The sequence below is a fragment of the Amphibalanus amphitrite genome, unplaced genomic scaffold (genome assembly GCF_019059575.1).
Source record: "Amphibalanus amphitrite isolate SeventyFive unplaced genomic scaffold, NRLGWU_Aamphi_draft 001194F_arrow, whole genome shotgun sequence".
Classification (NCBI taxonomy): domain Eukaryota; kingdom Metazoa; phylum Arthropoda; class Thecostraca; order Balanomorpha; family Balanidae; genus Amphibalanus; species Amphibalanus amphitrite.
Window position 1 is genome coordinate 152,257 of NW_024882688.1, and position 15,743 is coordinate 167,999.

A 15,743-nucleotide genomic window follows, 5' to 3' on the forward strand; every position below is an offset into this window, starting at 1 on the left:
TCCAAATCACGGGTGTCTGGGTACAGCGAGGGTTTAATGGAGACTGACGGCAGGAATAGCCTTCGGCTGACCCAATGCAACGAGGAGGGGAGATAGGAGTATTATCTGTTTAACGCCTGCAGTAGATGCTGTGGTGAAACAAGATCACAGCTTTATGTAATCCAGGCTTGGTGAATTGCTTTATCAAAGCATATCACATAGTTAGCTCTGACACGTATGTCTCTAGTTTTTACTCAGCTAAAACTAATTGTAATTGAGCGTAACTAACTCAGACCAGACATTAAACCATCCAAACTAACTCATGATCACCGCTTGCTCTCGATAGAGACTTGACCCTGAATGGTCTGCGCAAACAACGTTCCTGACGACAACAAAAAGAGAGGACTCTGCGCTCACCGCTGACTATACCAGCTGATTGGGACGCGGGACTGGGGAAGCCCAGCCGAGCTGAAGGACGACGCGACACTTCCTGGACCCATGGACGCACCCCGATGACCTTCCTTCCGACAGGGCTCCGACCTCTACGTCAGAGCCGGAACCGTATGGAACCCGTCGGAACCGTATGGAACCGGCCGGCGGCCGGAACAAAGCAAAACTGAACGACCCAGTGGACCTGAACGGAGCTCGCTGGAACCCACCAAAACACCATTGAACAAAACTGAAACTCCGTGGAACTCGATAACCAGGCGGAACCACATATAATTCTGGAGAACCCAACTTATGCAAGCTCTTTTTGATGTCAGACTCGAAGGAATTAAGCAGAAATGAGCTGACCTCAACGGCGACAAACGGAATTCGAGGATCTAGCAAACGACTCGTGCCTGATCAGACTGATCTATTGATATTTGGAACTCAAAAACATCTACCTGTATCAGCCTGCTGGACTGTAGGGCTGCATCTGTAGCCGCCTCTGCTTCTAATAACTATTTTTTTTGCCGCTGAATTTATGTTACAAAACCTGTCGTTGTTTTCATTATCGTCTATGAAACTCATTTGTACGTTCGCTTACCGGCAAGCACGCAGCGCTTCAAATGCCCTTAGATTACCTTCCAAGAGTCCCTGGGAACATTTATAACACCCTCCTCGGATACAGTCGCGAAATGCTAATCGCTGCCAGCAGGACGGCCGACCTTCTGCGCTGGTCACGCCAGTACCTAAGGTGCGCGTGATATTCTGAATGGATCCAAGTCAGCCTTGGAATTGATGTTATGCGTAGGCTGTAAAACCGCCACCAGCCGACGTTTTATGTGTGGACGTTGGCTGGCACTCAGTTCGGTGAGTTTATAAAAATGATTGTGTAATTTTGAATGATGGTAGCAATAAATTTTTGACGTTCAGGTGTTCTACGTTTAGATGTTCTATATGTAAATGCCTGGGACACTGGACAAAAGGTGCTGTATGATTATATAGGTTCAGAGTAGTTATCCAGGCGATGGGGAGGACATTTTTTGCCCCCCCCCCCATTACTTTTCGATATATCTCCAGAACCACTGCGCCGATCGTCACCAAACTTTCAGTACCCTCCTGGGAATAGCTTTTACACATTGTGACCAATTTTTTCCCAAAGGCTATGATAGGTTGGCCGCTAATGACGTCGGAGTGACGTCATTTTTGCCATTTTTGACAAAAAAGGTTTCGCGGGAAGAGCTGTCAGGCCTACAGCTTTAGAGATACATAAAAAAGTTCTAGGGCTATAAAACTGCTATCTCGGATTTTTGAAATTTTAGGATTTTGATCCCCCCAAAATCAAAAAAGGTATTTTTAAATATAATAGCCAAACAATCCCAAAAGTTTTTTTGAATTTCGCAAAAACGGAATATATGTGATGGTCCCAGCCGCATTTTATTCACAAACCAAATTTGAGATTAACCCGCGCCGGGCCGGGGGGGGGGTGTTTGAACACCCCCCTTGCGGTTTTTCGCAGATATCTCAAAAACGGCGGCGCGGAGCGCCGCCGTTTTTGGCACACCTGTTTGTGCATCTTTTCCGCACATGTTGTGAAAATTTCAGACCCAGGTCACCTTGGGTCAGGTCACCAGGTCACGCCAAGTGACCTCACCTCAGAAAAAATAAGAATGCTCGTCATAGCTACACCGACTGAACGATTGCCTTGAAACTTTCAGCGATTGATTAGAGCAACACTATCTATAAAATGTATATCTCGGAATTTTGATATCGGTGACCTAAGGTCAGGTCAATTTTGCGGCCTCTCCATTATAAGTCAATGGGAGAAAATTGAAAAACGCCTGTTTTGCACAAACGCTATTCTAGACACTCTCAAACATCGAGAAGTAGGTAAAATAGACACACTGAACCAGAAAATGGCAACTGTGACCCCTCCTTATGTCCCCGAGGTCATCTCAGGTCACGAACAGAATCTAACAGTTTTTCGATGATAACTTCTGATAGAGGCGTGCTAGAGCGCTGAAAACGCCTTAGATGTGTTTGGCTCGACGTTGCGGATCGACTGATATGCAACATGACCTTTTCCGGTCAGGTCATGACCTTGACCTGAGGTCAAATTTTCAAGTTGACCTTTCAAGGTCAAATTATAGTTCATTCGACGCGTCTCCACGAGAGGAACACGATGCTGGCAAAAGTAATGTCATAGCTCTTTTGAGTCAAAAGTTATTGCCGAAAAAACGTTTTTCGTAAAAACGGCTATTTTTTTTTTAGTTTTTGCCCTCTGGAGGCTAAACCGTTGACCTGAGGTCAAATCTGAGAACATTACTCAGAAAGGTCTGTAATAGGGCTATCGAATGCGTTTTTTTGCGGCGCTGTAGCTCTATCGGTTCCCGAGATAGCCGTTGGCAGTTTCCAAAATGTTGAAATAGTCAACATTTTACCTTTGGTGACCTCTGGTGACCTGACCTTTGACCTGACCCAAAAAATGACCGAGCGTTTTCGTCCTTATTTTTGACGTTCTTTCGATTGCCGCTTACCGCGTGTCGCTACGTGGCCCAGGAGCCGAGTTAGAAGGGGGGGTGTTCAAACACCCCCCGCGGCCCGGCGCGGAATTTCAGAGCACCGGCCCGGCGCGGGTTAACCCTCGCCCCGTTGGGGGGGGGGCCATTTTGGCCCCCCCCCCTGTGGTTTTTCCTGAATAGCAAGAAAACGGCGGCGCGCAGCGCCGCCAAATTTTCAGTACCTTCCCGGGCATCAATTTGACACCTTCACACCAAATTTCAAGTCTTAGGTCACCTTAGGTCAGGAGTTATTGAGGTCAAACTGAGGTCATGTTCGAGCAAAAATGAGCAAAAAACATGCAATCTTGAAACGCTCACCAAATCTACAGTTATCAAGCAATTTCAAAGTTCCTTATATGGTCTAGTAGACAAAAGGCGGCGCTACAAAACTGCTATCTCGGATTTTCAAAATTTTTGGTTTTTGACCCAAACAAAATCAAAAAATTGATTTTTTTTAGAAAAACTTTGAAAAAATCCAAAATTTTTCCGAATTTCGAAAAAACCGGAATATATGTGATAGTCCCAGCGCTCTTCTATATACATACCAAATTTCAGATCGATATCTCGTTTTTTGGCCAAGTTATAGCGAAAAAACTGTTCAAAAATGATGACGTCAAATTTTTGAACTCAATTTTTAGCAATTCTAGACTCGTACGGCAAAACAAAGACCACCATTGAACTCCCCGTGACGAGCTGCATCGATTCGATACCCATTTTATGCAAAAATATTAACTTTGAAATTTGACCTAATTTGACCTGACCTTGACCTGACCTTGACCTGACCTTGACCAAAACGTGATCTAAGCTGGCCCCAAAGGCTGCCTGACCCATATAATCACATTTGTCATGTAAAATGGACCATAAAACATGTATCACACGACACTTTCATATTGTGACCCCCCGTGACCTGACCTCTGTGACCTGACCTGGTATCAGTGACCTCAAATAGCAAAATATGTGTTTGAAGAACATTTCCCCATCGATGATTTTCAATGAAATGCATTTTACTCGATTTTACAACGCATTTCTTGAAGTGCCTGTAAACGGTGAAAATTGGACCTTTGACCTGACCTGTGACGTCATCAGTTTGACCTAGGTCAATAAAATTGGGTCACAAGGTAGTTCCCCGTTGGGGCTATCCAACGCCGTTTACCGCTTGCCGCTATGTTGCGTGGTTCTCGAGATCTTAGGGGGGGGGGGCCAAAATGCCCCCCCCCCCAACCGGGCGCGTTGCTCGGCAGAGCCCAACGGGGCGCGGGTTAATACATCCCTTTTTGGCCAAGTTATAGCGAAAAACTGTTCAAAATCGATTACGTCGAATTTTAAAACTCAATTTTTAGCAATTCTAGATCACTTAGCGCAAAACAAAGACCACCATTAGACTCGCCTTGACGAGCTACATCGAATCAATACCCATTTTATGCAAAACTATCAATTTTGAACTTACACATTTTTTGACCTAACATTGACCTGATCTCCACCAGAGAGTGACCTTAACCGTACCTGATGATCTTATAACCAGAACCATTGAGCTGTAAATGAAAATTAGCCATAAAACATGCATTGCACAACCCTAGTTAAGTTGGGTTCATGTGCTGAACCCCTTGGTGACTTGACCTGTGACCTGACCTGGTATTATCAGTGACCTCCAATAGCAACATACCTATGTAGTGTACTAGGTTACTTACGCCCTATCGCTGATTTTCTACAAAAGGCGTTTTACTCGATGTTATAGCACATTCCCTTGAAGACCCGTGAACGGCGAAACATTCTATCTTTGACCTGACCTGTGCGTCATCGGTGACCCCGAGGTCAATGATATTAGAGTTCCTTCGACAAATTTGACAGGGCTATCGAACACCGTTTGAATTTTATGGATCCGTCCCGTAGTTTCGGAGATACGGAGGGGGGGGGGGGCAAAAAATGCCCCCCCCCCCCAACGCACAGAAGGTGGCCGGGAGGCCCACCTCCTGCCGGGTTAAAAATGTAAAGCGTTTAAAGGCTGTGTCGTTAACTGAAAATGATACAGTTGATATGATGTTATTGTAATCCAAAATAACAAGAAGATCTTATATTTTGAATTGATTTAGAGCTTCTTAGGTAATTGGTGTAGCAAACACACAAAAAAACTAATCGGGGTCACCAGACACACGGGCACACAATTACCCTCAGCTAAATACTCGTACACATGTAACAGTCGTTTGGAAACTATACTACCGACGCCTGTCCTTATTTGACAGAGCCTGCCAGCCCCCTGTAGTGTCTAGTGATCCGCGACGCTGGCATTTCGTACCGCTCCTGTCAGTGGCCGCAGCTGGGGACGCGCGGCCCGCGAGTGACCCAATAGACTCGTTACTCCCGCCCTGCCCTCCCATCTCAGTGAAGAGAGGCGGGCGGGCGGCCCCTGCTGACGCAATGCTCACGTCTGATGGAGTGCCGACACGGAGGTCCTCGAGCTGACAATGATGGCAAGGTAGGTGCCCTAGTCGTTGCGTAAGTTGCGTTTGACATTGAGTGTGCTGCGGGCCAGATGATACGCACGGTTTGCAAGACAAAGCTGAGGTTCAGCTCAGCTGTAATGGACCTTCACGGAGACTCTGACCCGTGTCCTTGTTCGGCTTCATTGGCGACAAAATCGGATCAATGTCAGTGTCACGGTCGGCGCCGTGCCGTCCGTGAACCCTCAGCTCGGCCGCTCTCACTCTCTCCGGCTGTGCAGTCATTCCATGTTTATTGTTTAGCCAAACTTGAGACCTCCACACTCCACAGGGCCCCTAACCACATCAACGATACAAAACAGCAATAGGCATTTGGATAAAAGGCAGTGCTCAGTTGTGTGTTTGTTTTGGTTGACACTTCAGTACGAGCGTTTTTTTTTTTTAATGATTTTCGAAGCAAATGGTATCGTTTCTCTTTTTTGTCACACGCTCTCTCACTTGTAAAGTTGTATTTTGTATGTCTTTGGTGCTCTTCACCCCAATCATCATTCTTTTCTCAGTCTATGTACTCCTGCCTTTTCTCTTATCTTCTTCAACTCACATCATGTGGCTCCTTTCTCAGTAAACTAGACATTGCAACTTCAACTTCCTGAAAACTATCAAATGCATTCATTAAAACAGCATATCTAGCTAATTAACTAGCGATTCGGCATGCTAGATATGCAAGTCTAGATATACATTGTTAAGTCTCCTGTGTCTGCCAAGTCTGCACCACAGGCGCCTGAGCCGCCACCACCTCTCCCCTCCCGATCCGCCCGGGTGTGTCTCTGAGGGTCCCTGTGGAGCCGACCTTCAGTCGGCGGGGCCAGTCAGTAACCCAGACACTCTCTGCTCCATTGGGCCGCCCGCCAATACAAACGGTGGCCGAGGTCGCCCGCCTGACACTTCGGTGGTGGTGACGTCATGTCAGAATCAGTGACGTCATTGCCACTTCACACATTCCTGCGGATCCTGACTCCTGAGCCAGCCTTGATTTACATATGCTGTACGTTCAGTATTGTAAGACATGTTTATAAAGTCTGATGGCCAAGAGTTGCGAACGAAAATTATAATTAAAATCTAAATCTTTTTGTATTTCAGACGTTTCGACAACACTGTGTCATCGTCAGTAATTGATATAAAATGTTTCCTGAAGTCACAAATCACATTTTAAAAATAACATCAGCATTAAGAAATTACACATGGTAGTGACATTTCGGTGTTTTTACATTCGATCACGTTCGTTCCTCACAAGCGTGCTCCGTTTCAGCAAGGATAATCTGGCTGTCGCTGCTGCCATCGAATAAAATCCCCCTCTTGTGTTAAGTGTGTTCTTGGTCTTGATGTGTGCAGCCTCTAGTGCCCTCCTGATATTTTTGTTCATACCTTTCTCTAAAATTTCAGCCCCTTCCCACCTTGGTAAGTGCCCGGCCTCATCCACATGAACCACTATCGCATTACTTAACACGTGCCCCCTCACGTCTCTTCTGTGTTCCCCGACACGGGTACCTAGGCCCCTACCTGTCTCGCCTACATATTGTTTTTCGCAAACAGCGCACGGTATCTGATAGACTATGCTACTTTCGTGATCCTTATCTTCGTCGCGTGCACCTTTTAAAATATCGCCACTTTTGTGTCCCGCACTTATCACCGTCTTGAATCCGGCCTGTTCAAGCTGTCGTGCTACCGTATCCACCTTTTCAAAATTGGGAATGCAGAGCAATCTACTCGATTTTTCTATTCTTGCGTTTTCTCTTTCATTAGTGTTTCGTTCACGAATCTTCTGGGCCTTTTTCTTCTGAGAAATGAGAAACCCTCTTGAGAAATTTCAGCAACTCAAATATCCAAGAGGGTTTCTCATTTCTCAGAAGAAAAAGGCCCAGAAGATTCGTGAACGAAACACTAATGAAAGAGAAAACGCAAGAATAGAAAAATCGAGTAGATTGCTCTGCATTCCCAATTTTGAAAAGGTGGATACGGTAGCACGACAGCTTGAACAGGCCGGATTCAAGACGGTGATAAGTGCGGGACACAAAAGTGGCGATATTTTAAAAGGTGCACGCGACGAAGATAAGGATCACGAAAGTAGCATAGTCTATCAGATACCGTGCGCTGTTTGCGAAAAACAATATGTAGGCGAGACAGGTAGGGGCCTAGGTACCCGTGTCGGGGAACACAGAAGAGACGTGAGGGGGCACGTGTTAAGTAATGCGATAGTGGTTCATGTGGATGAGGCCGGGCACTTACCAAGGTGGGAAGGGGCTGAAATTTTAGAGAAAGGTATGAACAAAAATATCAGGAGGGCACTAGAGGCTGCACACATCAAGACCAAGAACACACTTAACACAAGAGGGGGATTTTATTCGATGGCAGCAGCGACAGCCAGATTATCCTTGCTGAAACGGAGCACGCTTGTGAGGAACGAACGTGATCGAATGTAAAAACACCGAAATGTCACTACCATGTGTAATTTCTTAATGCTGATGTTATTTTTAAAATGTGATTTGTGACTTCAGGAAACATTTTATATCAATTACTGACGATGACACAGTGTTGTCGAAACGTCTGAAATACAAAAAGATTTAGATTTTAATTATAATTTTCGTTCGCAACTCTTGGCCATCAGACTTTATATGCTGTACGATATACATAACGGGTATAACACTACCGCTGTTGGTCATGCCTTGGAATTTGTTATGTATTTTATGCTTCTTCCTTGGGTGACAACCACAGGCAACGACTATACGATAGTGAAAGAATAAGAAACGATAGGCAAACAACCTTACACCCATGGGAACAAGTAAACTCAACAAAACAGAAAGCAAGGGCTGCAATGGGGCAAACAAAGCTAACACCAGTCTATACATTGGCGGCAAACCGCAAATTAACCCGCGCACCGACGGGGGGGGGGCGGATATCCACCCTCTGAGGTTTTTCGCAGATAGCGGGAAAACCGCGGCGCGTAGCGCCACGAAATTTGGTACGACTATTCTCTTATCAATTTTACACATGGTGTGCAGGTTTTAACCTCCTAACTTTTAAGGTCAGGTCACCAGGTCACTTTGAATGACCCAACCTCAAGTAACTTTTTTGCAACTTTGTCACCGTGCCAGAGCTACAGTAGATGTCGGAGGCCTTTGAAAGTTGCAGGGTGTTATAAGGTCATTAGTAGCTACAAATTGTTTATCTCGGAATTTTGATATCGATGACCTAAGGTCAGGTCATTTTTTTAATTTCTCGACCTCCCCATTATAAGTCAATGGGGGAAAAATCAACTCCCTGTTTTTACCACTAAAACGGGTCGGAATGGCCCCATAAACCATACATGACTTCATATACGATCAACCTTCACTACCTTGAGGTCTGTTTTGCTGTTGGGCAGCTGTAAGGTCATGTGACGTCATCAAAGGTCACCAAAGGTTTTTTGCCAATAACTCCGTACAGGAACAAGATACAGCCACGCGGATGGTCTCATTGTGTTCAGCTCATCAAGGCACATCGAATGATATACATGATGACCTCGATGTCACGTGACCTGAGGTCAACCTTTGACCTTGACCTTTCGAGGTCAACATATATATCATTCGATGCGGATTGACGAGAGGATCACGATGATGTCCTTAGTTTGTTCCTATCTTGACTAGTTCGAAAGTTATTCGAGAAAAACTCTCCATATGTAGTGCTGCCATTTTGACTTTTTGACCCCTGTGACGTCATCTTTGACCTGACCTGAACATGACCTTTGTAAAAATTGTAGACTTGTCCGTGCGTATCTCATGCCGTTTACCGCTTGTCGCTATCTTGCTTCGTTCTCGAAATCTCAGGGGGGCGGTCATCCGCCCCCCCCCCGTCGGTACGAAGTTGGCGCAGCCGCAGACCCCCGTCGGTGCGCGGGTTAACACTCACAAAGACGGGTGTTCTGGAACTGTCCTACAGGATCATTGCACGTCTTATGATTATTAAGTCGAAATCGGGCGAATCATTGCAACCAGAGAGAAACAAAACGATAAAAACGGCAACGCATTATACAGTCAAAACTTCGAGCGATGGAGACTGCAACCGCGCACACAACAATAACTCAATGCTCAGGAGACTCCAATGATGCACAGCGCAACAGCACCAGCGAATTATTCACGGCGGCTGGACAGAATTGTAATATGTTACTGTTTGAAAGTGACTGGTGCGTTATTCATTACATGACGTTGTTATTCATTACGTGCGTAACAAAGTTCATGCCAATGAAGTTGGCGTTAATTACGTCATATGTAGTGTAATCTGGCAGTGTTTTTGAACGCATAATTACCATCCTGACGTCGAGTCCCCGAGTCTTAACTCTTAACCACAGCAAACAACAAACAATCGGGTGACGTTTATAACGATTAACTACTGTTTTACTAAAGGTTTTATATTCTACTAGCCATTTTTATCATGGGTGAGAAATCTCTCATCTGGCATAATCTCTTCATCATTTTATCACCTCGCATAAGTCTCTTATCCATACCTGTGGTTAGGTACTCTGCTGGACTCCTGAACTTTGGAATTTGGAGAAACTTCTTTGGGAATATCTTCGCCCCCTCCCCCCCCCCCCACAGCGTTCAAGACCGTCTTAGGAATCGCCAGTGTAATATTTTAAAATTTTGATGCATGCAATCCAAATGATGTCCGATGCTACTGCTAGTCAAGGTTTGCAGTGCCCTTTGCCTCTTGATCAGAAAATTAAAAAAAGATAATAACACAGTAGAACAATAACTTTGCTCACGTAGGACTTAGGAGCATGGTGCATCCCACAGTGATGCAAATGGGGTTCACGAGTGGCCAATAATGCCCATAAGTCAAGTTTACCAAAACGAGTAAATCGCGATATCGCCAACCAGAGAATCGTTTGGGGTCCGGGCATCTGAAATCACATGGTTTTATGTTTTGTCAAAGCCAGCCTATTGTAGAATTGTCGGATATCGTGACCTTTTTATGTCGTAAAATGGCTATCAGGTGCTTGCAATTTCGAATGCTGCTAGCTTGCGTTTATTGCACACAAACTGCAAAACTATGCATTATAATGATTTCCAAAGCCTGCTGCTTCTTATGCTAGGTCACATAAAGCCGTACCTCTTCTGGTTTGGTGATGATTTAACTATTTGTCATCATGATTGATGCAATTTAAGTATTCCTACTAAAAAATACCTGCTATTGTTTGACCTACAGCAGTTTACACAGTTGGTGCCCGTTAGTCCACTATGGTGTCCGGACAAATCGCCTTGCCGAATGTCATTTTGCCGATGTGCTTTTTGCCGACGTGTCAAAAAGTCGAAATGCTAAAAGTCGAAATGCCATTTGCCGACATGCCTTTTTGCCGAAATGCCAATTTGCCGAAATGCTTATTAGTCGAAATGTAAATTCGCCGAAATGCGATTTGCCGAAATGTCGATTAGTCGAAATGTCAATTAGTCGAAATGTAAATTTGCCGAAACGTAAATTTGCCGAAATGCCAATTTGCCGAAATGTCAATTTGCCGAAATGTCAATCTGCCGAATCGGCAGTTTGCCGAAATGTCGACTAGTCGAAATGAAAATTTGCCGGAATGTCGATTACTTGAAGAAATGTCAATCTGCAAACCTAGGTTAGGTTAGATGGTACCTATTTGTTTACTTAAGAATTTTAGTGCAATCCCGGATACCCAAGTAAAAAGCAAATCACATGACATCCTTTGACCTCCTGATTTCATAACTAATAATTATCCATGGCACAAACAAGTTTAACCCGGCGGCCGCTGGGCCTCCGCGCCAACCGCCGGCCGCTGCGGGGGGCATATAGTTGCCCCCCTTTACTTCTGCGATGATTTCGTCGCAACGCGAAGAGATAGAGAAGCGAAACTTTGCACACATCTTTCTAAATACCTAGCCAAGGTTGTGTCCAAATTCGGTGTTGATCCCATTTAAAATGACGTCACAGTGACGTCATAAGTGAAATTATAGATTTGCGACTCTCATATTCCTCACGATACATCAGATATATGGGACCGAATATAAAGGACCGATTATTGGTCAGAAACTAGATGAAAGTGTAGTTAGATGTTTTAGGATGACAGCAGGTGCTGTCTAATTCATTTACAGTTGAGTTTCATGCTCAGCGTCATCAGAAACGGTCCATATCGAAAAACGGCAAAAAATTATGACGTCACTGTGACGTCATCTTACGTACTACAACCACCAAACTTTCCTCAAACATTGCCTAGGTATTCATTTGAAGCTATACCAAGTTTCACGTTCGTAGCTCATTAGGTTTCGGAGATATTTTACAAAACGTAAAGGGGGGCAACTTTATGCCCCCCCAGCGGCTCGTGGGCTAAAAGCACCAATACAATATGGAAAATAACATCAAATTGCTCGTGGCGAAGCAGTGCAGTGCCGAAGGCAATGCCTTAGGAGAGATTCCAGGCAATGGTAAGTCAAATATTTTTAGGTTAAGTGGTTGTGCATCTGGCAGCCTGATGCACAACCACTTAACCTAAAAATATTTGACTTATCATTGTCTGCAATCTTTTCATGTGAGTAACTTCTTCCTTATCCACAGGTAGGTAAAAATCAGTAAGTCAGGTTAGGTAAGGTTTGGTTATGTTTTTCTTATATTTTGGTGACATGTAAGTATGTATCATATCAGGATTTAGGAGCTCAAAAAATGGAAGAAGGTGTAAAATTTACCTAACAAAACTGAGTCGGTCCTAAAGCTAATACTTACAGGTTAGGTTAGGTTAGGTTAGGTTAGGTTGGATTAGTTTCGGCTAATTGGCATTTCGGCAAATTGACTTTTCGGTAAATTGACATTTCGACTAATTGACATTTCGACTTATTGACATTTCGACTAATTAGCATTTCGACGAATTGACATTTCGACTAATTGACTTTTCGGCAGATTGATATTTCGGCAAATTGACATTTCGGCAAATTGACATTTCGATTAATTGACATTTCGGCAAATTAGCATTTCGGCAAATTGACATTTTCGACTTATTGCACGTCGGCAAAAAGGCATGTCGGCAAATTGCATTTCGACTTTTAGCGCTTCGCCTTTTTGACACGTCGGCAAAAAGACACGTCGGCAAAATGCATTCGACATATTGACATTCGGCGAATAAGCATTCGGCAAAACGCAGTTCGGCAAATTGTCCTGTAGGCTGTAACCAGTCCACTATACCTAAGTCTTTTCTAATCATTTCTGAACCACAACCTGAAAGAACTAAGGCGTTAGCACTGGGCTGACCGACGCAGGACGCGCTACAGATGTTTTTGTACGGCGCGATCGGGCGTCGCGGTGGTCGGGCGGGCGGGAGCGACGGCCGGTGGCCGACGACCGGCGCGGGGGCCGGGCGGGCTAGGTCAAATGTTGACCTAAAGTCAAAAGAAATATGCTCATCGCGAGATCTGGTCAAGAGCAATCCGCCGTTTTTTTTTTCTTTTTTTTTGTCGCGAGGCGCCAGGACGCTTCGTTTGGGAACAGCAGGGGATGCACCAACGAACCCCCGCTGTGGCCAAGCCGCCCGCTCGCCCACCGCGGCACCCGACCGCACCGGTCGAAAACTTTAGTAACGTCGGTCATCCCTGTGGTAGCGCATGCCGCATTAATTCTTTCACACTGAGGCTCATAAATTATTGGGGAATGCTAAGGTGTGGTGGACTAACGGTCACACACTGTCTAAACCGCTGTATGTCAAACGAAAGCAAATATTTTTCAGTAAAAAACTGCAATCGCAACATGATGAAAAATAATTGAACTACCGTCGAATGCAAAGACATACGGCCGGCATTAGAAGCAGCAGGCTTTGGAGATCATTTTAATGTATTTTTTCAGTTTGTATGAAATGACCGCATGCTAGCGGCGTTTGAACTTGCAAGTACCTGACGGTCATCTTACCTGACGTGACATTTTACCTAACAGAAATTCCAAATTCCAGACGTTCCAAATTCCAAATTACAAATTCCAAACGTTCATCTGGTGCAGGAACAAGGTCATCATCTTGATCTACCCCTGGACTGTTCATCGTCCAGAAGGCAGCACCTAGCGCTTTACTATGCATTTCAGACCCCATGAGACTCTGTTTTTCGGCGATAATTTCTTCAGTTTTTGTCTAATTGGGTTGCAATTTTGACATTAGACATTTCAGCTCAAGCGCCGATTTTCATCAATATGGTCTCTTAACAAAATGTCAATATTTAGAGCACTTGTCATAGGCTCGTAATGCTAATTAGATTTTGTACCCGGATAGAGGCTCGTTCGCTACCGCAGCGGATTGGATGGGAGCGCTGGCCAATCACGTTGCGCCGGGCCCAACTAAACTCCGCCCACTGGCCGTGACCGCGCTGTGTCTACGCCGGCTCAGTCGGCGGCAGCACCACGGAGAGGTCGCACGGTGGCAGCGCACTGGAGACATCGGAATCGACAGGAAGTGTCTGAGCGAAACTTGCTCTTTATTTGGGGGAGTTGGTAACCGCTTCTCTCTTTATGGTATATCAACACTGATCCACTCAGAATATGAAGAATAATCATAATGAGGATATTAACCTCCCCAGAACCAACCTTAGATAGAGAGCTGAGTCATGCACTATCTGAATATCTGAATGAATGCTCATTCTGGTGCCTATCTCATGGTCAGGTCGTGCCACTATTCTGTCACCTATGACATCATGCGAAGCCTCTGCACTACTCGAATATATTGATATTGGTTGGCTGCGTCAATTGCTGTTTCTGAAGACGCTGTTATACCTATGCAGAAAACAACGGAGTGGCATAATTAGTCGCGAGCACTTCCGATCGATGCGGGACGGCCGGGCTCATATTCCGACCGGCCGGCCGCGCGGCGGCCGGTCGCGCCGGCCCGGCCGTGTTAAGTGAATGGGGACGGAGCACCCACAATGTATATAAATAGGAGCACCCACGAATTCAATCGAAGATATCTTGGCAAGTTGCCAAGACATCGCTCCACGAGCTATGTTCGTAATTCGGGAAGCGTTAAGAAGGGAGCAGAAAGGTGATGTGCGATTGATTGTGCAATGCGCATGGTAGAAATGTGACATCAGAATAAGGGAAACAAGCGCATAGGCTAATAAAATAATCGCGTCTTTTAGTGAAACTAAAGTACCTTTTCAAGCTCTCCAATAGTGAGGCAGTAGGTTACTTACAGGTATTTTAATTATTTGCAGTTCATCACGAAAGCCTGGGGTCAAGTCAGTTAAGTCACCTACCTCACTATAGCCAATTGGGGCATTCCACGATAGATCGTACCACTTTTTTCCAATTTGACACCCTCATCTCTCGGATTTTAACGATAGTTGGTCTAAGGGGTAATCAGGGGCTCTGAATCCTCCTGTAACAATTTCAGGCTTATCAGATGAGTGGTTTTTGAGTTATAATGTATAACATGTTTTGGATCTTGCGTTGCAGCCCCAAGTTTGGCGGGCGGTAACTCTAAGACGGATAATCCAAATGCCAAATGCTATACGGCATTGAACTTGCATTGAAACCAAGAATAATATGCATTTTTAAAATTTTAAAATTTATGTTATTTTTGGTATATAACACCTCGAGTTTCCTTTCATTTGCATTTTTATGCCTTTGGGACCAAATTTTTTTGAATTTTTATTTACTTAAAAACATTTTTGGATCATTTTTAAGTAGTATGCAAAAAATTAGGAAGGTGTTCTTTCTATAAATGTACTTATTTTGCGTCACCGTAATGGTCTCGAATTGTGATTTCGGAAGAGAGCCTACAAATGGTGTGGTAAAGCTGCCTAGTGACATCACTGGTTACTGAAAGTTCAATTGAAGTCATTTTTGCCTCACTTTTGCATTGTTGACCTTGCGTGACGTCATTCGTACGTCACTAGGGTCATAAGAGTTTTTCGTCAATAACTCTCGATCAAATTGAGCTAGAGAGACGGGAAAGCTACCAATGGACTCGGAAAGACGTTGCGAATCGAATGATGTGCAATATGATCTCATTCACCCAGCTTCGTGGCCTGACCCGACTGTTAACCATCTCTGTAGCGGCGCTGTTTGTCCAGCGCCGCGCTGGTTGGCTTTGCCGCGGACTCGGGCGGTCACGTGACGCCCGGGGGCTGGCTGCCGGCTGGGCCGCCCGGTCGGGGAGCGGAGCTAAATACACGGCAGTGTGCTGACCCGAGGTCATCGACTTAGGCTGACCTCACCAGAACAAACAGTATACCATTCGACGCGCCGGAACTAGGCAAACACAAAGATGCTAAAATCGCGGCTCTGCGACCATTTGTTGCGAAGTTATCTATCAAAA